The sequence below is a fragment of the Balaenoptera physalus genome (assembly GCF_965194825.1).
Source record: "Balaenoptera physalus genome assembly, chromosome: 8".
NCBI classification, from domain to species: Eukaryota; Metazoa; Chordata; class Mammalia; order Artiodactyla; family Balaenopteridae; genus Balaenoptera; species Balaenoptera physalus.
In genome coordinates this window covers 14,574,062-14,595,969 of record NC_138887.1, presented here as the reverse complement: position 1 = coordinate 14,595,969, position 21,908 = coordinate 14,574,062, and the positions used below count along the sequence as shown (strand labels likewise).

Genomic DNA, 21,908 nt, shown 5'->3' with positions numbered 1-21,908 from the left:
TGATTAGATGTTAAAACATCCTCAAGGACTGACTTTAATGTGTCTTAAAAGTCTCTTTCTTTTCCTTACAGTGACTTTATTCACTAAAAGATAAACCTCTTATTACCATGCATTGATTGCAGTAGAAACAATTTTTATAATAAACTCTATGTGTTTAAGTTCTCTTTCTCAAAAACTAGGATCAGATGAGCTTTGTTTCTCTTCAAAATCATTTCATTGATTTGTGCTTCCATGTTATATTCTTAGCTTTTATCAAAAACCAAAAAACTTCCAAGAAACAGCATTAGCAATTTGCTGTACAATGACATTAACAGAAATGCCCTCATTAGCTTTATTGCCATTAGAACCCCCTGGAAGGCATTTGTTTCAGAAATTGTGTCAGGTGAAACACGTTATGAACTGGAACTTCTCTCCAATATGGTAATTGTCACAGTGAAACTTACTATACTTATTTTTTCCTGATCACTAGAAAAAGCAAAACCTAATAGGAAGAGAAATGCAAATCAAAACTACAATGAGATATCACCTCACACCAGACAGAGTGGCCATCATCAAAAAATCTACAAACAATAAATGCTGGAGAGGGTGTGGAGAAATGGGAACCCTCTTGCACTGTTGGTAGGAGTGTAAATTGATACAGCCACTATGGAGAACTGTATGGAGGTTCCTTAAAAAACTAAAAATAGAACTACCATATGATCCAGCAATCCCACTACTGGGCATATACCCTGAGAAAACCATAATTCAAAAAGAGTCATGTAGCACAATGTTCACTGCAGCTCTATTTACAATAGCCAGGACGTGGAATCAACCTAAGTGTCCGTCGACAGAGGAATGGATAAAGAAGATGTGGCACATATATACAATGGAATATTACTCAGCCATAAAAAGAAACAAAATTGAGTTATTTGTAGTGAGGTGGATGGACCTAGAGTCTGTCATACAGAGTGAAGTCAGAAAGAGAAAAACAAATACCATACGCTAACACACATATATGGAATCTAAAAAAAAGAAATGGTCTGATGAACCTAGGGGCAGGACAGGAATAAAGACACAGACATAGAGGATGGACTTGAGGACACGGGGAGGGGGAAGGTTAAGCTGGGACGAAGTGAGAGAGTGGCATGGACATATATACACTACCAAATGTAAAATAGATAGCTAGTGGGAAGCAGCCGCATAGCACAGGGAGATCAGCTTGGTGCTTTGTGACCACCTAGAGGGGTGGGATAGGGAGGGTGGGAGGGAGACGCAAGAGGGAAGAGATATGGGGATATATGTATATGTATAGCTGATTCACTTTGTTATAAAGTAGAAACTAACACACCATTGTAAAGCAATTATACTCCAATAAAGATTTAAAAAAAAAAATACACACACACAAAAAAAACCTAATAGGACACTCAGGGCCGTGGTTACATTAAACTGCACTTAGCAAATTTGCTTCCTCTCTATTTCTTAGAGTAGAAATTAAAATTTAGGGTTGTTTTTGTAATCTTACTTTTAATTAGTTTTAGGAAAGGATATAAATAGATAGGATGACTATAAGAATAAATACCTCCATGTCATGCTTTGGAAAACAAGCGTTTTCTCTGATGTTATTTCATTTGCTCTTCATTGCAGCCCCAGGAAAAGGCCAAGGTAAGTGTTCAAACCTAATTTGATCATTGGACAAACTAAGAATCAGAAAAGATAAAGACTTGCTTCAGAAATTCGGACTGCTACACAGCAAAAGTCTCTGCACATTTTATGTGCTTGTTTCCCACTGCTTAAAAAGGGCTTCCTAACCACAGGGAAAAGCACAAAATGATTCCTTCCAATGGGCACTCTGGGGCCTTTGGTCTGTTAGGTGAATACTCAGGACTTTAAGTCCCGAGTCCAGTGAGTTATGAAGACACATCCAGCCCTCTGCATGGATATATACAGCATCTGCATCAAAGGGACTCCTTTGGGACATCATGCCTAAATCACGAGGGCCCTGAGTGATTAGGAAGTGAGTATATTCTCTTTACTGTAGTGCACCCTCCTGGGACAGTAATTCACCAGAGTGTGTTCATCCACACGTCCCTCCAGGCCCGGCACGTGCTAGGGCTGCAATAAAAGTTTCTTGAGAGACATTTACCAATGGCAAGAAATTCATTATGTAAAATGGGATTATGTCTGTGCACTTTAGCCTCACCCAATCTTTAATTACAAAATTTTACCTCACAGTGATATGTAAAATACAAACGTCAAAACCCAAGACCATAACAAAAGCGCAGTGGTCAAATTATTCTACTTTTTTGTTGAGCTGCAATCTGGCTTCCTCTTACAAATATCATTTTGTCATTTAATAACTCATTGTTTTGGAACTGTACCTTGAGTAAAGCAGGATTGAAGTGAGAGTGACTTTGCTTGCTGAGCAGAGCATTCCTGAAATCTGTATAATTGTTCTTATTTCCTGATCAACCAAGATCATCTACAGTGGAGTTTGCTTTTGCTCATTTGCTGTGTGCTAAGTTGCTAGATGCTTTCACGTATGTTGTTTCATTTAATCCGTACAACAACTCTAAGAAGCATCATTATGACCTTAATATTTTGGAAGATGAAACTGAGCCTGAGAAAAGTTAAGTAAAAATTTTTTCTCTTTTTTATGTTTCAAAGCCTATCCCATTTTAATTCTATGGGGGGATAGCAGGACATTTATGCTACCATTAAATGAAATATTTTATAAAAAATTATATTTGTTTTTCATTAATGCTTAACAGAAAAGGTGGGGTATTTTATTTGAAAAACAGTGTTCTGGGAGGTTATATTTACATTTACAGTCACATACCTTCATTTACTGAAGGAAAAAGAATCTCTTGTCCTGCTCCTCCTCTATTTTTCTCGTGTATGACGACACATATGTGTTCTTTATCTACTGAGTTTTCAGCCACGGTCAGCCAGCTGAACTGCATGTACATGTCAGCGGTCTTCATGGTATTTCCCTGCTGGGATGGCAGAACGCTGTTGCCGTTCTTTTCTTTCCAATAAACATTAATAACATCAGGGAAGAATTTCTCCAGAAGACTAAGATATGTTCCAGTCTTATGGTGGTTGATTTCAGCAATTGAAGGAAGAAAAATAGTGGGCTTGGGGGAAATGTCTGCAGCAAGTTTTCTGTCTGTGGAGGCAAATGAAATAGTAATTAAAAAGAATTATTAGAGAAACACGAACATTGTGTGGTTTGGAAAAACCTAGCAAGCAGTAAAAGGAAGAAAGGCTACCACTGAGCTAGTGCTCACCATGGCCTTTCATCCAACTTTCATCCAAGTTGTTAGGTGCTTATTATTGTTCTTATTTTCAATGGGAAGAGAAGTTCAAGACTTAACGTAACTTGCCCAAAGTCATTGCTATTAAGTAGCAGAGCTGGATTACACCTTGGCCTTCATTTTTTCTCCATATGCAAAGATGGGGTATGGCTTTTAAATGTACCATATCAAGGCTTTCAACATTCATGAACACATTTATTTTTTAAAAGCTCTTTTGCTCTATCATAGTGGAGCCTGTTTTAAAGTGGATGGATGGGTGGTGGGAATGGGGGTGGAAGAGGAGACCAGGTAACTCTGATGGTTTCTCTAACAGTGAGAATATTTGGTGGGTTCTAAACTACTTCCCTTTCCCATCCTGTGTTTTGTAACTTATGCTCTCTTTGACCAAATAACACATTCTCATGTTTTGCAACTCTGTGGAATCTCATTCTTCACTGAACTGATTCTGGAATGCACCATATTTATTTTATTTCCCACAAAAATAAATACCAAGAGAAAATTTATCATTTTTAAAAATATATATACAGCTACTTTTAAAAATGGGAATCAGCATCCATGTGTACTTGACAATCTGTGAAGTTGAACTTTTTGCTCCAAACATTCTGAAGTGATGGAATTCTCTTTATTTCTAATTTTTTATAACCTCTCAATTTTACATCTGAACCACTCCAGATTTTTGAGTAGAGCAGTACATTATTTATAATGTCTTGAATGTAGAAGCAAAATAGCAATATTTCCAAAACTTCTATTAAAAATGTGTTATTTTGGGATTAACAGATACACACTACTATAAATAAAATAGATAAACAACAAGGACCTACTGTATAGCACAGAGAACTATATTCAATATCTTGTAATAACCTATAATGGAAAAGAACCTGAAAAAGAATACACACACAAACAGATATATATATATAACTGAATCACTTTGCTGTACACCTGAAACTAACACAACATTGTAAATCAACTATACTTACATTTTAAAAATGTATTATTTTCAGAAATGCTCTTATACTAAACTTATCAAGTAATGCACTTAGAATTTTGTCTCAATTCGGAAAATTTTCACCAAAAACACATTTTATTTTGGAATTTCCTCTGAGGTTTTAGCTTGAGTAATAATACACAATATTTTGACTCTCAGCATCTCCCCCATAATTTGACTCTGCCCTATAAGGCTGCTGAACTGCTTTAGAACACCACTATTTTCTCTTTTTTCACCTGCTGAATAAAGTGTATATATAATTAGAACAATGTTAAAAGTTATGGTTCCCAAGTTTCTAACGGGCAAAATGTCAAAATATATAACAGAACATCATATGTGTACAAAGGCATATCACTTGAATGCTGGAATGTAAACTTTATGGCTAATCAAATAGTTGAAATGATAAATGTTAGAACCCTTTCCAATTTGGTTTCCAATTGAAAAGCAAATAATTAATATTCTCTTATTGGAGTTAGTTTTATTACTCACTGGGTAATATCTTAAGAAAAGAAAAATTGCACTTCTCATTTGAAAAGAAAAGAAAAAAATTCTTGAGAATTTCTGCCTGTGCAACAAAGTTCCTGATTTTTCTACTAAATCTGTAATGAAACAGTGTTGATTTTTGACTCATGCTGTAAATATAGTTGGGTCATAATGTGCTTATTTTAATTTTATACATCTTGCTTTTCATGCAAGTAGTATTTTATTCATTATATTAGCAAGACACTGTGTATTTCGCCAACCATATGCTTTGTTGATAGTGATTTACGTGTTCTCTCTTTTTTCCTTCTCATTTTTCTTTTATAAATTAAATAATTAGAACTATTTCATATTTAAATAAGATTTTCAAATTCATGACATTTCTACCTATATTTAATTGACTTTACTTCTTGATCATTTTCTTTATAAATTCAAACTATTTTTTTCTGATAAATATGAGCATGAAGCCCAAGCTTATTGGCTATATATTTTAGAGCCAATAAATGTTGTTTTTAGAAATGATATCAATTAAGTTAAAGGATTAAGATTTAAAGCACATAGGACAATAAGATATATCAATATAAAAAAATAAACACATTTGAATCTCATTTTTCTTGCCAAGTAGGCAAAAGTCTGCTAAAGAGATACAAATACCTCCCAATTCAATTTTGTGTGTGTATGAGTGGACAGTAAGATAATTTTCCATTTGAGGAGTTGGAAGTGCAGATGCATCCTCTGAAGAATTTCAGTTCAGTCAATAGTTTTAGCTGCAAACAACTTTTCCTTTCGGAGGCAATTTTCCCTTTACATTTGAATAGAGTGTAGATGCACCTACCCAGCACCTAGGATGTGTTAGACAATGTGTTAAGTACCTTATTCACACTACCTCATTCAATTCTCATACAACCCCTGCTGGATATATACTGTTATCCCATTTTAGGGATTGGGAGACCAAGGCCAGAGAATCACCTCCACGTTCACACAAGTAGATAGTGGTGGATCGGAAGCTCCAGGTCAGCCTGACGCCAAAGCCCAGGTTCTTTGAAAACACCCCTTCAGCATCAGAAAAGGAAACCTGTCAATTCACAAAACTTACCTGGAATAACAGACTTCAGCCTTGGGCCAAACACAGTCATCATGATTATGCACATTATACACGAGCCCTTTATAGAAGTCCACATGTACACAAGACAAATCCTATTACAATATTTGCACAATGTTGTCTATGCTGTCTTTTACTATATGGATTTGTTTTAAAATCTCTCCTAAATTTCTACATCTAATCCCCATCCCCATTCTCATTTTTTGTAACTATCATTCCCATTTAATTGTTTCTTGCCTTCCCTCTATTACCTTGAAAAAAATTGCATTCTCTGGTACCTACCTGTGACAACAAGTTTTGTTCCAACATTGAAGATTTTTATATAATTATTCCACAGTGATTCAACCAGTATCAAAAACCTTAGACTAATTCAGCTTCTCTGATTTCTTCAAATTCTAGTAGAACTATGATGGCTTGGAATTCAAGAGACCAGGTTTCTGGTCCCGGTTCATTTTGCTCCTAACAAGTTCTGTAGTTGAGCAAATCAAGTAAACTAAAGCCTTAGGTGCTTTATTTATTTGAAAACAATGATGTTAGTGTTAAGTCAATTGAAGATCCTTATCAGTGCTGCGGTGAGACCAAAATGAAACAAGATCTGAAAAGTGATTTGAATAAAAATTATATGGAGATAAGAGATTACGAATATTACTATATTATCATTAGCATTATTATTAGCATTTTTATTTGTGATAATCATGTGGTCCAACATGACATTTTTTTTTTTTTTTCAACATGACATTTTAATATCATGGGACCAAACCTTGCCTACCATGATAGGAATTCACCATTTGAGGTTTACAGTTAGATCTGTGGCAACTGATGACTTGTTTGCATTCCTCTGTGCTCTGATATGTCTGGAATTCTCAAAGCTGTCATCACAGATTTTCCTACACCCAGTTAATAGGCAGTCATTTGTTTCATCTTATTTGCTTCATTTCCAGGGTTAAGAAAATCAAAGGGAACATTGGCTAAAGCCTAATGGATGCAGTCAGTATACAGAACTTCTTCACTTGGGTTGTCCAAAACAAATGGCTTTTTTCCCAATCAAAAGCACAATCTATTGGCATCCCAAGATTTTACCAGAAATTTCAGCCTCAAACTGACTTCTATCCAGCTTATATCCAAAGTTCAGCTTGCAACTCTGGGCAGTGGGCCTTAAGACAGAATGACTAGAGAAATGGCCTGGTCCAAATGAGGATGCCTGGTCCTCAAATCCTCCTATTGTCACATTGAATCACTAAAACATTGCCTGCCTGACCTTATGTGCTGAGGGTCGCCATCTGTGAATGACATTAAATGTTGGTGCCCATAGCATTGATGCACTGGGAGTATAGATGAATTTGTTTAAAGACCATTTCTTCCATTTTATAAAATGAATGTTGAAGGTAATGTCCCTTTTTACCTCACTTTCCTCCTAAAGACTCCTGCATTGAAGTTCTTTTATAATTTTATGGTTGGAAAAACATATCATATTTGAAAATTTGGTGTGCTATTTTATCAGTTAATAAAAACTATGTATTCCACTACATTTTTTTCCTGCTTTCTTATGTCTTTTTTTATTCACTTCTTTTGTTTTGAGATAGAACTGACACATATTCTGAATATTTAATAAATGCATATTCAATATGACTTACATGATCTTTTGGGGGAAAAGAGAGGTCATTTCAGTGCCATGATTAAAAGGAAAAGCATTGCTTTCACGTATGAGTAGCAATACAAAGTATGAGCTATTACCAATAAAGTAATTAATTAAAGAATCCAGGTCAGGCTACAGAAGAGTAAATATTCAGGATATAAAAACATGACTTTATGTTTCTAATATCACATAATGGGCCAGACCATGTACTTCTGGAATAGGCAAGTCTCTATGGGATCCCAAACTTTGCCACAGTAACTAGTCATGTGACTTTAGGCAAGTAACTGAACTTCTGTAAACCTCTGTTTCCTTATCTATGAAATGGGAATAAAAGGATTCCTTTGAGGAAAAGATAAGGCACTGAAACTACTTATCATGGTGCCTGGCCCTCAGTAAATATCAGCTGATGTTAACTAATATTCAAATTCTCTTTAATGGGATGATTTGGGGCCATTTCATCAAATTCCTCCACCAAACAAAAGGTATGGGTTTTATAAGTAATAACTATTACATCAATTAAGAAAGGAAACAAGCTCGTCAATGCAAGACGTCCTGCCTCTCTGCAGCCACGGGCCATAGAACACGGGGCCCAATCAAGCCAGAATCTAGAAGGCTTTCCCACTAGAATAGAAGCTGTTTGAGTGTTGAGACTTGTTCTATCTGTGTCTTGTTCACACTTTTATCTCCAGCATCCAGCACAGAAACTGAATTCAATAAATATTTGCTGAGAGAATGAAAGAGCAAATGAGGATGTAGACACTTTTCATGGACTTTGGAGCTGAAATGGCTCATTGAGCTCACAAACTGGTCCATATCCAGGCAATTTCACAAGAGATGGGATAGCTTAAGTTTCAGATGATCTCAGCCTACCTATAAGAAGCTAGAGTAATAAGAAGTGAGATTTATCAACGTTCTATAGTCATTTACTATAAAAATTTTTTTGCACTGCTATTAGGGATGAGATGAAAAGCAATAATATTGGTTTTGCAGGCTATTGAGAGAAAGGAACACTGTGTTTTATCTCAAACTCTACAGAAGAGATAATTAAGAAACGTGTTTCTCAGGTAATATGCCGTCTACAAAAAAAAAGGAACTTGAACCGATAACTTATACTAATGTAATAAAGAACAGGACGATGGTGTAAGAATATTGAAACATAAATGAAACAATAAAACAGACAGGGTCCTCAGAATATTTTAATATGTAGCCTGAGTCTATTTTGGTGTGTGTGTGTGTGTGTGTGTGTGTATTTTCTAGAAGACAAATTTCAACTGCTTACAAGCAGGGAAGAGAATACACCATTTACAAAGAAGTTTAGTTTCCATATACAGTGACCAGTAGCTGCAAAATTGCTGTTCATATGCTGAGGCCAAGAATGTGGCAGTCAGATAAGGGGGATCCTAAATTGTGTTTTCTAAAAAGCATCTGTAGGGAATTCCCTGGCGGTCCAGCAATTAAGACTCAGCGCTTTCACTGCCATGGGCCTGGGTTCGATCCCTGGTTGGGGAACTAAGGTCCCACATGCCCCAAGGTGTGGCCAAAAAATAAAGTAAAATAAAAAAGAAAAAGCATCTGTCAGTCTTTCATGACTCAAGTAAAAATAGAAGAAAATTACTTACCACGGGGAGCTACCATGAGCTTCGTTCCTTCTCCAAATACCTTCTTCCAGCCTGAGTGGTTAAACCTCCTACAATAGTCTCAGCCTTCTCCTGCCTTCATGAAGTGACTAGCAGTTTAAAAATTTTGTACTGGCAATTTGATCTTCTGAGTTCTTTTGGAAGTCCTTGAATATAGGTTTCATGGCATCTGATGTTTTATAAGTTTTCCTCAGGTAAATGGATCCAAAGATCTGCTTTCCAAGGAGGAGTAATCATTGAAAACACGGATGAAAGATGAAAGTATAAAAGCAGGAAAAGAACACATCATTGGCACCAACTGGTTAACCACCTGCTTTTCTAAATTTCCAGGAAGACTATTCAAAGAATCAAGACTTTTTTTATTTCCAGGTGTTCAGCTCTGTTGAAACTGCTCAGAGTTTGCATGGAAGGAAAGGCCCTTCTGTTCTCACAAACACCAGGGCTGCTCCTTTAGCGATTTAAGAATGTACTTCTGAAAGGAGGAAACTCTTCAGTAACTGAAAATACAAATACGCCGTCCCAAGTGTACTTGAGAAATGCGAAAAAAGTTCTCCATTCATTGGGCAGCAGGATTTTTTACCATGGCAATGCAAGATGAGAAAATAAGTCCTTGGATTACATTAGTTTCTCTAGGATAAAGGAAGAAATGTGTAGAATTCTATCTCCTTTGAAATAATAGATTCCTTATTTAAACTAAAACTTGAAAACAATATCCATTTCTCTGATACTTTGAAAGAAGTCTCTTGGAGGCTTTTCTGTAATCTTAAACCACTCATCTTAGATCAGGGGAAAAAGAAATTGCCAGAAGCAGCTGAGTGCTCCTCTGAATACAGATGAGCTGCCCATCTGCCAGGACCCAGACAGGACAGGCCCTGAGTATCCCCATGTCCACTCCAGATCCACCTGGTTCCGGCCTAAGTCCCGTGAGCAATCATTGCCTCTGGCCTGAGAATGAAAGTAAGAGGAGGCCACGGTGGGCAACTGTTCATTCACAGCAGCTCAGAACCCCCAACACAATGGGGGCACACAAGAGGTGGATGAAAATCCTATTTAGAAAGGGGTTTTTTAAAAATTGAGAATTCTGAGTTATCAGTACTTGGAGCTGTCATATACCCTTTGCACCTATTGTAGACGTGAATGATACCTACTCAGCTCCTTTCTGATATCTTGTCCTCTGTTTTTCCTTATTCCAAGACCATGAGCAGAATTGTCAGAAGCTTTAGGAGTTGTCTGTATTTCAAGATCCGTGAAGGATTTAAGTAGTAAAATGTAAAAGAGTAAGTAAAGAGTTATAAGATCTTTGATTAAATTTACAAGATAATACAAGACTGTATAAAGAAAACAGTATAGGATTTTACCAGCTGGCTTAAAAAAATCTGCATAAGTTGAGGGACATATCATATTCATGAAAGAAAAACTTAGTATCATAAACATGCTAATCCTTCCTAAAATCATGTATATAAATTGACTGTAATTTCAATCAGAGTTAAGATAACATTTTTGTTGTTGTATGTTGTAAGGATTGGGGCTGAGCTAGTTATGTAGTAAGAATATTGAAACATAAATGAAACACAAATCCTCCAGAAAATGCTCCAAGCATATGTTAATGTAAAAATAGAATAAGGCATGTTAAATTGTAGGGAAATGATAGATTATTTTAAAACTAGCTTTGAACTATTGATTATATCTGTTGGGAGAACGAAAATAGCTCTTTATCAAATACCACATAAATTAGGTTTATATTAAAAAGACATCTAGAGATGTGAGCTAGAAAGAACAAGTAGGAGACTAATTGGGTCCTTGGGTAGAGAAACTTGGAATGGGAAGAGGGTAGGAGACATCTTTACTTAATAATTTTTAAGAAGGAGAAATTTGGAGACCTTTCACTTTTTACAACATTTTCCAATAAATAGTTTTTAAAAAATTAAATGATGAGAACTTACTGAAGGTTTTAGGGAGAAAAGTGACATGATCAGATCTGTGCTTTAGGAAGATAAAGAGCAGAAAGGTGGGTTGGTCAGAGGGCCAGTCCCAGTGAAGCAGACATGTTTCAGAGACAATCCCCATGAGCCACCGAGAGGCATCTGAGGACCCAGGTTATGGTAGTGACAGTGGGGATGGACGGAATGGACGGAAGGGCTGGTGAATAAATATTAACAGAACTTCTAAGGAATTCACATGCGATAAATCAAATTACCATTAAGGAGGTTTAAAATGAGGAAAAAGACTTTTTAAAAATTGAAGTATAGTTGATTTAAAATATCGTATTAGTTTCAGGTGTACAGCAAAGTGACTCAGTTATATATATACATAAAACTATATATATATAACTATATATATATAACTATATTCAGATTCTTTTCCATTATAGATATTGAGTATAGTTCCCTGTGCCATACAGAAATCCCTGTTGTTTATTTTATATTTAGTGCTGTGTATCTGTTAATCCTATACTCCCAATTTATCCCTCCCCCTACTTTCCTCTTTGGTAACCATAAGTTTGTTTTCTAGGTCTGTGAGGATGTTTCTCTTTTGTAAATAAATTCCTTTGTATTATTTTTTAGATTCCACATATAAGTGACATCATATAAGAGTTGTCTTTCTCTGTCTGACTTACTTCACTCAGTATGATAATCTCTAGGGCCATCCATGTTCTGCAAATGGCAATATTTCATTCATTTTTATGGTTGAGTAATATTCCGTTGTATATATATACCACAGATACTTGATCTATTCATCTGTTGATGGACACTTAGGTTGTTTCTACATCTTGACTGTTGTAAATAATGATACAATGAACATGGGGTGCAGATACTTTATCGACTTAGTGTTTTCATTGTCTTCTGATAAACACTCAGAAGTGAAATTGATGGATCATATAGTAGCTCTAGTTTTAGTTTTTTAAGGAACCTCCATACTGTTCTCCATAGTGGCTGCACCAATATACATTCCCACCAACAGTGTTGGAGGGTTCCCTTTTCTCCACATCCTCTCCAGCATTTATTGTTTGTAGCCTTTTTGATGATGTGGTGGGAAGTGTTCCTTCCTCTTTGATTTTTTGGAACATTTTGAGACGGATGGATGTTAACTTAAAAATATTAAGTTGAATTCATCTGAGAAGCTGTCTGGTCCTAGACTTTTGTTTTGGGGGAGGTTTTTCATTACTGATACAGTTTCATTTCTGATAGTCTATTCATATTTGCTATTTCCTTCTGATTCAGTTGAGAGATTTTACATTTCTAGGAATTTATCCATTTCTCCAAGTTGTCTATTTTCTTGGCATATAATTATTTGTAGTAATGTCTAATTACCATTTGTATTTTTGTGGTGTCAGTTGTAACTTCTCCTATTTCATGTCTAATTTTATATCTTCGAGTTCTCTCTCTTTTTTTCTTGATGGGTTTGGCTAAACGTTTTCCAATTTGTTTGTCTTTTCAGATAACCAGCTCTTAGTGTCATTGATCTTTTCTATTGTGTTGTTAGTCTCTATTTTATTTATATCTGCTCTGATTTTTATTATTTCTTTCCTTCTACTTACCTTTGAGTTTGTTTGTTCTTTTTTCCAGTTCTTTTAGGTGAAAGTTTAGGCTGTTTATCTGAGGCTTTTCTTGTCTCCTGACGTAGGCTTGTATCACTATAAACTGCCCTCTTAGACCTGCTTTGGCTGTATACCACAGATTTTTTATGGTGATTTCCCATTTTCATTGTCTTCAAGTATTTTTGATTTCCTCTGATTTTTTCAGTCATGCACGGGTTGTCTAGTAGCATACTGTTTATCCTATATGTGTTTGTGTTTCTTGTCATGTACAGTGACTTCACCTCTAGCTGGCCCTGAGAGAATCTGGCCTGTATAAGCAGACACAGAGAGTGGAAAAGAAGGGTGAGAACATCAAGGGCTCTGTGAGCATATGGAAAGGTAGTTATCACAAAGTGGCAATGAAAAACAGTGATGCATTAGTCGGTAATTGGGGGAGGAATTGGGTCTCCACGTTAAGATTGCTACCTTACGCCCATACACAAAAATTCAAATCAAATCGGACCAAAGAAACAAATGGGCAGAACAAAGTTTTAGCACCATTGGAAAAGTATAAATGAAAATATATTGATGCTTCAGGCTTTCTCAAAGCTGCAAATAGTTAAAACGTGTGGTTGCTGATATAGCATGGCAAGTTAAAGTTGGTTCTTTTACCATCTAATTCCTTCCTCCCCGCAGTCACAGAAGTGAGAAGGACCTGAAGCTTTGACTTGTGTTTTGGGGTTCTCATGGAGACATGTGATGACCTGGGAGAGTGGCAGCACCCAGGGTACAATAAGACAGGAGGGGCTTCTGGGTTGGGAGCAAGCCCATGAGCACCGTTCTAGACTGCCTTCCTGCGTCAGGCTGGGAACTGGCCCGTTTCAGAGGGAGGCATGTCACTTTATCCATTACTGCTAGGGCAGCAGTTCTTATAAATCAATTTGAAGAAGAATCAACAGTGGAGCTTATCAAAAAACGCACATTTTCAGGATTCATTACAAGATTCACTGTGTTGAGTGCCACACAGAACATGCACTTTTATTCCGGTCCAGGTGTTTCTGATGCAGGTGGTTCATGGACCACAGTCTGAGAGATACTGTTCCAAAAGCTCAGACTCTGGTAGAAATTTGGAGAATCCAATATACAAGAGACCATACATATATATATGAATCTGGCATTTCTGTATTTCAGTTTGAATTTTACATCCTTAAACCTAGCCCAGTAAGAAAGCCACAACCCTTTCCTATAGGACTTTTCAATTGAAATATATACTTTTCATTGTCTGATTGTTCACCTGAAGTGTTCTTTAATTTTAATTATTGAGAAAATGATAATCTGATAAGTCTCATTCCAGTTTGGCACTTGGCCATGTCAAAGAAGGGGGTGGAAAGATGCTCTGGCTTTACTTACTTGTTTAAGACAGAACAGTTCTGGCTGTGGGCTGAACTTCAAAAAAAGGTGTAAGCAGAATACAATGGTTGACTTACCTAAAACAGTCACTGTTTGCCTACACTTTCACTCCGTCAACCATGCCCTTGTTGGTTATGTGAGAAAAATATCAGTTTGTCCTAAAGAGAAATTGGATACCAGCTTGAGATTTAGGAAGTCCAAGTTTTCATTCCATCATTTCTCATTCTTCATATTCCTGAATAATGAAGACACTCCATTCCCAGCCATTTTCTCTGGATGATGATCGGATAAATGATTCAGTATTACCTAGCCTCTCCAGTTTGTTCTCCTAAATGTTTCCCCTAATAAATCAATCCTAGGTGACCTGTCTGTCCTAAAGAGAAAATTATACGGACTCCACCAGCTCCTAGGAGAGCTGAGGGTATGCTGCCTGCCAGACTGCTTGCCTATGGCCTGGAGGTGGAGGCCTGTTTTTAGGAAAAACTGTGGCTGTTTTGGGGGAAGGAGGAGGTGGCAGTGGGATATAAAGGTTGGGGAATGGGCATTGAGCCTAGGATTTCTCTTTGCTCAGAGTAAAGAGAATTGGGGGCAGGAAGTGAAGCAAAGGTTGGTACCAGGGCTGCTCTTGGCACCCACAAGCCAAATTTCCAGTGCAGTGCACAGGAAGTCTGAACCAACGTGCTTCTCCCAGACAGCACAGTAGTACATCCCGGAATCACTGTCTTCCAGATTTAGGATTGCAAATGTATAGCTCCTCCCTGTGACTTTATAAACACGGTATTTTGCTTCACTGATTCCTGAATCGAACACAGTCTTTGAGTAGTAGACGTCGTAGTAGAGAAGACGTCGGGGGGCCGTCCTCTTCTGGTGTTTGTACCAGTGGATATGGCTGGCATCTTGTGTAAGCTCACAAGTGAGCGAAGCAGTCTCCCCTATCTTACTAGTGACTGACATCTTGTCCCCTTTCAAGTTGGAAGATACCTGAGTGACTGCAATGGGAAAAGCAACAAAAAATAATGAGGAAGAGGAAATAGTAATTCCTCCCCCCCCCACCCACCCCACCATGGCCAAAAAATACAGAAAAATCCCACGAGCAACCAGACACCATACTTACCAGGAGCCAGGAAAACAAGAAATAGCCCTGGGACCCGCAGCATGCCTGGGGCAGTGAGCTAGACTGGGGTTCCGAGCAGATGCGACAGGCAGGGAAGTCAGTGAGGTTCTCTCTTCAAGACCACCACGCTGATCCTGGGGGGGTGGGTGCTGGTGGAACCCTGGGGAGGAGCCCTGCCTCTCTGCACCCACCCTTTTCTCGAGCGCCCCGCTCTGGCAGGCTGGGAGCAGTCTCCACCCCCAGGAGAAAAGAAGCCTGAGCGCCGAGAGCTCAGAAATGCAAGCAAATGGATCAGATGGGGGAGAGGGAGGAGAAACCCGGATAAAGCTTGTCTGTTGCCTAGTAGAGTGAGCCGTCCTGAATTGGGCTAAGTTCCCTGCAGTTCACAGTTTCCATGTTAATGCTGCTGCCATGGTCCTGTCTGGTGATGAAACTTCTTTATATTCTTTCCCTAAACTACCTTTCCTTTTACACCTGTAAGCAAACTTTGAAGACAACAACCAGCAAATCCAATAAGAAGTGAACCTACTTTATTATAAGAAATTAAGATCAGTTATGTGGGTCTACATTTGACTCTCCTTAAAAGTAAACGGATGTGTGTTTGTGTGTGTGCCTGCGTTATAAATCAATTTGACAGAGGATTTATCTTCATCCTCAAGTAAAAATCTGCCTCATATAGGCTTTCCAGATTTCACGGAAAAAAAAATGCAAGGAGCTTTGCAATATTTGGAAAGTCCATAAACTAAAAAAAAAAAAATATTTTTTGTTTATCTGAAATTCAGGAAATGCAGATCAAAACAACAATGAGATATCATCTCACACCTGTCAGAATGGCTACCATCTAAAAGAACACAAACAACAAATGTTGGTGAGGGTGTGGAGAAAAGGGAGTTGTTGGAATAACAACAATTCAACAATATCACAATATTGTGATATCACAATAACAACAATATCACAGTTGTTGGAATAACACAATATCACAATAACAACAATATCACAGTTGTTGGAATAACAGAGAATTTAAAGTAGTTATGATGACCATGGGAGGAAATGGAGAGAAGTAGAGATAGACATAGAAAGTAAAATAGGTAAGAGGGATATAGAGAAATAGACAAGGAAAGACAGGTGGTAGAGACAGGCAAGTAGAGAGATAGAAACAGTCAGAAATAGAGATGAGGAAAGAACTAGTAAAACAGAGGAGAGATAAAGAGAACTAGAGAAAGGGAAGGAGTCATTGCTGGAAAGAAAGAGAGAGGGGGTGGGTGGGTAGCAATAGGAAAGGGAGAAGACCTGTGGACGAAGAGATGGAGAGACAGAGGGATATAAAGACTGGTGCAGTGGGAAAGTAGAGATACAGAATGGGAGAGAGAGATAGACAGCCAGTCAAGAAACAGAGATGTAAAGCAGTCAGGAGAATTATCTTAATCCATTACATAATTAGGAGCCACATAATAATAATTTTATATATATATATACCACAGCTACTTTATCTATTCATCTGTTGATGGGCACGTAGGTTGTTTCTACGTCTTGGTTATATAAACAATGAACGCAGGGGTGCAGATATCTTTTTGAATTAGTGTTTTCATTTTCTTTGGATAAACACTCAGAAGTGGAATTGCTGCATCATGTGGTACTTCCATTTTTAACTTTTTGACGAACCTCCATACTGTTCTCCATAGTGGCTGTACCAATTTACATTCCCACCAACAGTGTAGGAGGGTTCCTTCTTACCTTTGGAACAGTTTCTCAGAACTATCTGAGAGTCTGTCTCCTGGTTTATAGTCCTCAGTAAGACAGGGAATGAACTCAACCCCCAGCTATCATTTTGTTTCTTTGTTTGTTTTTGTTTGTTTGTTTGTTTTCCAGTTGACAACCCCAAGAGGACTCATGTGCTACTGGTGGCTCTCTTGGGTCCCCATCACTGTCATGAGAACAAGTCCCAGCTAGTCAGCTGCAGGATGAAGTCCCACCGGGAACAGAGCTGATTCATCTCAGCCCAGACCACGATGACAAGGTCACATATTCGTCAGTGGATGGGTTGGCTGGGGCCTGGCTGGTCAACAGCTAAATCTGGCCCAGATCAGCAGAACAGCTTAGCTGACCCATGGGCTTGTGAGAATTCTTGATTATTGTTTTAAGCCACTATGCATTTGGGATGTTTGTTATACAGCTTTATTATGCAATAGAAAGATAGATAGATAGATGGATATAGATAGGTAGAAAGATAATATATCAACATATAAGGAGAAAAGAAATACATATTATTCATTTATTATATAAAATATATTCATATACTAAATAAACATGTAACAATATATAAATATACAGTTTGCAACAATATGTATATAAATATGCATATCTCTAATTTTCTTTCTCCCTCTCCTCTCTCTCTCACACACACACACACACACAATATTACCTCTATTTCTGTATATCTATATCTATGTGTATATCACACTCTATGTGGCCACATATATTCCTCTGTCTCTAGAGCTCTGTCATTCTTTCTCTCCCTTTATCTCCACTTCTCTCTTACTGTATATTTCTCTGCCTCTCCATCTCTGTCTCTGGTGTCTACCCCTCTCTCTCTCTCCATCTCACTATATTTATATGAAAATCTCTCTCTACTCTTTTTTTCTCGATATTAATCTTCCTTCCTCTCTCTCTATTTCCATCGCCTTATCCCTCTGTTTCTCTTTATGTCTTTTTATTTATCTCTCTTTTATTATCTCTCTCTCCTTCTCATTACAGAGATCTATACTTCTCTCTGTATATTTCTCTCCTCACCAACTCTTCTTATCTCTCTATGCCACTGTCTCAGTCATTCTCTCTTTTCCTCTCATTCCCACTCTGCCCTTCATCCGTCTTTCCCTAACTTCCTAACGCTAATTTCTATTGCTATCAGTGTCTCGAAATAGCTTCCTCTCCCTTTTCCACTTAACCTCTCTCCTCCATCTCTCCCTTTCTATCTCATCATCTTTGCTGGGCTCCACAGGCCTGTGGGATGTAAGCCTGGGCTTCTGGTCTGCTGGCTACAATAGAAGAATGAGTCCAAGCTCACAAATATAAATTCATTTTTTTGGCTTCTCCTGACAATTGTACCTGTCACATATGAAGAGATCAGAATTATTATGGTCATGTTAGGAGACTTGTCAAAACATTGCTGCCTTGGGGAGAAGGTTACAGCATCCAGGCTATGTTTACATTTCAATTTCAGCTACCGGTGTTGCTTGGCAGCAATATGGGAAACAGTTTATCATGAAATATTAGAATTTTCTCATGACCTCTAAATGGGTGTCTGTCTCTGTCTATAGTTTTGTGACCATTTTACAGATGAAACAGAGGCGTAGGGAGGTTAAGTAACTTACTTAAGCTTGCCTAGGGAATAAAGACACGGCAAGAATTTGAACCAAGTTAGCCAGTCTCCAGAGCCTGTGTCCTAAGTAACCCGCTGGGCTGTTTGTGATTCAGCAATTAATTTCTGTCTTCTTTGGGATGTTGCATTTGATGTATAATGCGATATTGTTATACTTCCTACTTGTGTTCAGTTTTGTGCTTCCTGCTTAAAAAGTACATTATTTTGATTCCATTAAGTTACTTTCACTAACTTCTAGCACCCTCTCTTGGCCATTTAGAATTAATTTTTGTGTTTGGAGGTAAGGAAATAAATTTTGATTTGACTATCCACAGTTGTCACAGAAACATTTGTTGAAAAGGCCACATTTTCCCCAATGAATTGACTTAGCACGTTTGTAAACAACAGTTGACCATAAATATAAGAGTTTGTTTCTGCGCTTAGTTCTCTTGCAGTGACCTGCGTGCAAGGAGAGCACATTGAAAGACTCACTCCAGCCTAGATGGAAAGGCCCCTAACATGGATATGTTAGCTCATGTGTAGCAAAACTAAAGGGAATTGACTCTTGGATTCATATTTCCTGCTTGCAAATGCCCCCTGCACCAGACTAGTTTATAGAGAGGACTGCTTAACTCAAAATCACCTTAAAATGATGCTCAAATGGAGGAGAGAGTACACCTGAACCAGGATGAGAAGAAGACATCAGAACTAGACAGTTGTTCCAAATGCCAAACCTGACCCGTGTTTTCTTAATTTATTGGAGTTTTGCATAGAATCAAATGTTCTTCTATCATGAGAGCGAGCTATGAGATTTTAGAAATCAATCCAACTCTTGGGCTTGTGGTTGATTACCCACCTGCAGTACTTACGTTAACCTTGGTGGATTTCTCCTCTCCAAGGCTTTGATTGGATGGCCCTCGGAAAATTTATTTTAAAAGAAAGAAGTTATAACTCTGTTCAGGGCACTATTGATATTACGAGATGGGATGCCCTCACTTGGCTGATCAATAATATCTGCTCTGACACTGACCATAAATATGAATATTCTTGAAAGGCTACTCAAGCTCAACCAGAACAAAGATCTGACTCTCAGTCAAAAACTTGGGACTTCCCTGGTGGCCCAGTGGTTAAGACTCTGTGCTTCCACTGCAGGGGGCATGGGTTCTATCTCTGGTTGGGGAACTAAGATCCCATATACTGCATGATGCAGGGGGAAAAAAAAACAAACATAACCTTCCCATTTTATTAGGAGGAAACCTCCCACAATTATGGGATGGATTTATATGGTTAACACCAAGCTATGGTCATTTAAGTTGAAAAGTTCCCTTATGTTGGGAACAATTAAACCATACTAAGGATAATCAGCCTAAGAACACTAGGTAATTGGGCTGGGTGCCTTATGAACAATGCCAATATATCATTACCCTTAGAGATAGCAATACACGACAGACTGGCTCAGAGGACTGGAGATATGCTGGGTTGCCCCTAAGAGAACTCAATGGATTTGAGGAACCAATTAATGGCCTTGGCTTCTTCCAGGATGCATAGGAAGATGTACCCTGGGACTCCTGTGGACTCAAGGTCACTTGGAGGCCAATTTAGATATGGCCCCAGAAAATTTACCATTGGTATAAGCCAAGTGATCTGTATGGCTCAAGGGATCTGTAATTCGGTGGTGTGACCTCTTAGCAGCCATCTTTGCACCTGCAGGAGGATCAGAGTTGGTAACTGGCCATATCGAAACGTTAACAAAATTCACTCAACAGGCCATAAATGACAGCAATCAGGCTATTAACCTACTGAACTCTTTCTCTATGATGAGAAAAGTGGCATTACAAAATCGAATGGTTTTCAATACCCTTACAGCATCTCGGGAGGCACCAATGCCATAATTCAAACTGAATGCTGCTTTTTCACACCAGATGAATCCTCTAAGATAACACAGTGAAGAGCCCACATAAAAAATCAGATTTCTTCCTTAAGTGATCCACTCCCCAGGCTTGATGACCCCTTAAAAAACTGGTTTGGTGTTAGAAGCTCTTGGCTTGCATATTTGGTTAACCCTATTAATGCTACCAGCTATATCACTTCATTCTGCCTTTTTTACAAGATTGTTGCATTACCAGATGTGTGACTGAGCCGCCGATAAAACTAACGGTGACCGGGAGACTTGAAAGGATTGAACAAATATATAGTTTTTTATGAGATCAATGATTGTGATAGTGTAACTCTAGGTATGGGAAGAAGTCACAAGAGGGAATCATTCCCTGGACCATAACAGACTAGTAAGACAGGTGATCTAGAGACTTTTGGCTACCATTAATAGGGTCTATTGCAGTAATAGCACTTTGATTGGCCTATCAATGAAATCCTGGCTTGACCTAGGAATGAGCATTCCTAGCACCATTGGACAAAATGATCACGAAATGCCTGCATCCCAAACCTTGGTGCAATTTATGACCATGAGGGGGCACTGCCAACTCAAGAATGCCATTCACCTTCTGGCTCTACTAGGATTGAGTCATTAGCAACTGCAGTCCCAGACTTTTAACACACCCTGAAAAGAGTCCAGGGTAGAGATCAGGAATGAGGTACTCTATGCACTGGGAAAGCTAGCAGAACAGACCTTTAGATAGTTAAATATTTTCAGGAAAAATAATTTTGAACCCAGATTTTTACATTGTTACATACTTAGTAAAGCACTAAAGCCAATAACTAAGAGCTGATTCTCGTGACCAGCGGCAACCTTCTACCCTGATGTGTGCTTAATTGTATGCACCCCTTCAGCAAAGTCACAGATATACTGACCTCCCTCCCCTCCCCTGCAGAACAGTTTCTCAGAGCTACTGAGAGTCAGCCTCCCAGGCTATGGTCCTCAGTAAGACACTGAATAAACTCAACTTATCTTGTGCATTTTTTTTCCAGTTGACAACTACAAGAGGCCTAATACACTTTTGCTGGCTTTCTTGGATGCCCACTGTGGTCACGAGAACAAGTCCCAGCTGGTCAGTGTGTGACTTGAATGTGCCATGAGGTCAGACTGTGAGAGCAAAAACCTTGGTCTCAGCAATAGAGCCACGCTTCCCTCTGGGACTGGATGGATGGAGTCCAGGCTCTGGACCCCCTCTCTGGTCCCTGCTGGGTGGGGTGGGCGGGGGACACCTGCTCTTCATGCTGACATTGCTGAGCAGCCCTCGGCTCATTTACCCGTCACACTGTCATCTGATGTTAGTGCCTCTAGTAAGCCTTGCTCAGGATGACTCTGAAGTCACCTTGTCCCTTTAGGGGGACTTACGTGACATTCAATTGCACAGGTGAACCCAGGGCCTCCATGTCTCTGTTCTCTGTCACCCACATCTGCACTCTGTCCAGATCC

At 38.4% G+C, this 21,908-nt stretch overlaps 1 gene segment (V, D, J or C); it reads right to left on the bottom strand.

Annotated features, from left to right (window-relative positions):
• LOC309666268 (T-cell receptor gamma chain C region C10.5-like) overlaps positions 1–21,897 on the bottom strand; it is a 28,467-nt gene extending 6,570 nt beyond the window's left edge. Inside the window, exons 1-4 of the C gene segment in view lie at positions 15,175–21,897; positions 10,282–15,049; positions 9,116–9,762; positions 2,816–3,145 (exon numbers count right to left, since the gene is read on the bottom strand).
• Positions 21,898–21,908: the final 11 nt, after the last annotated feature.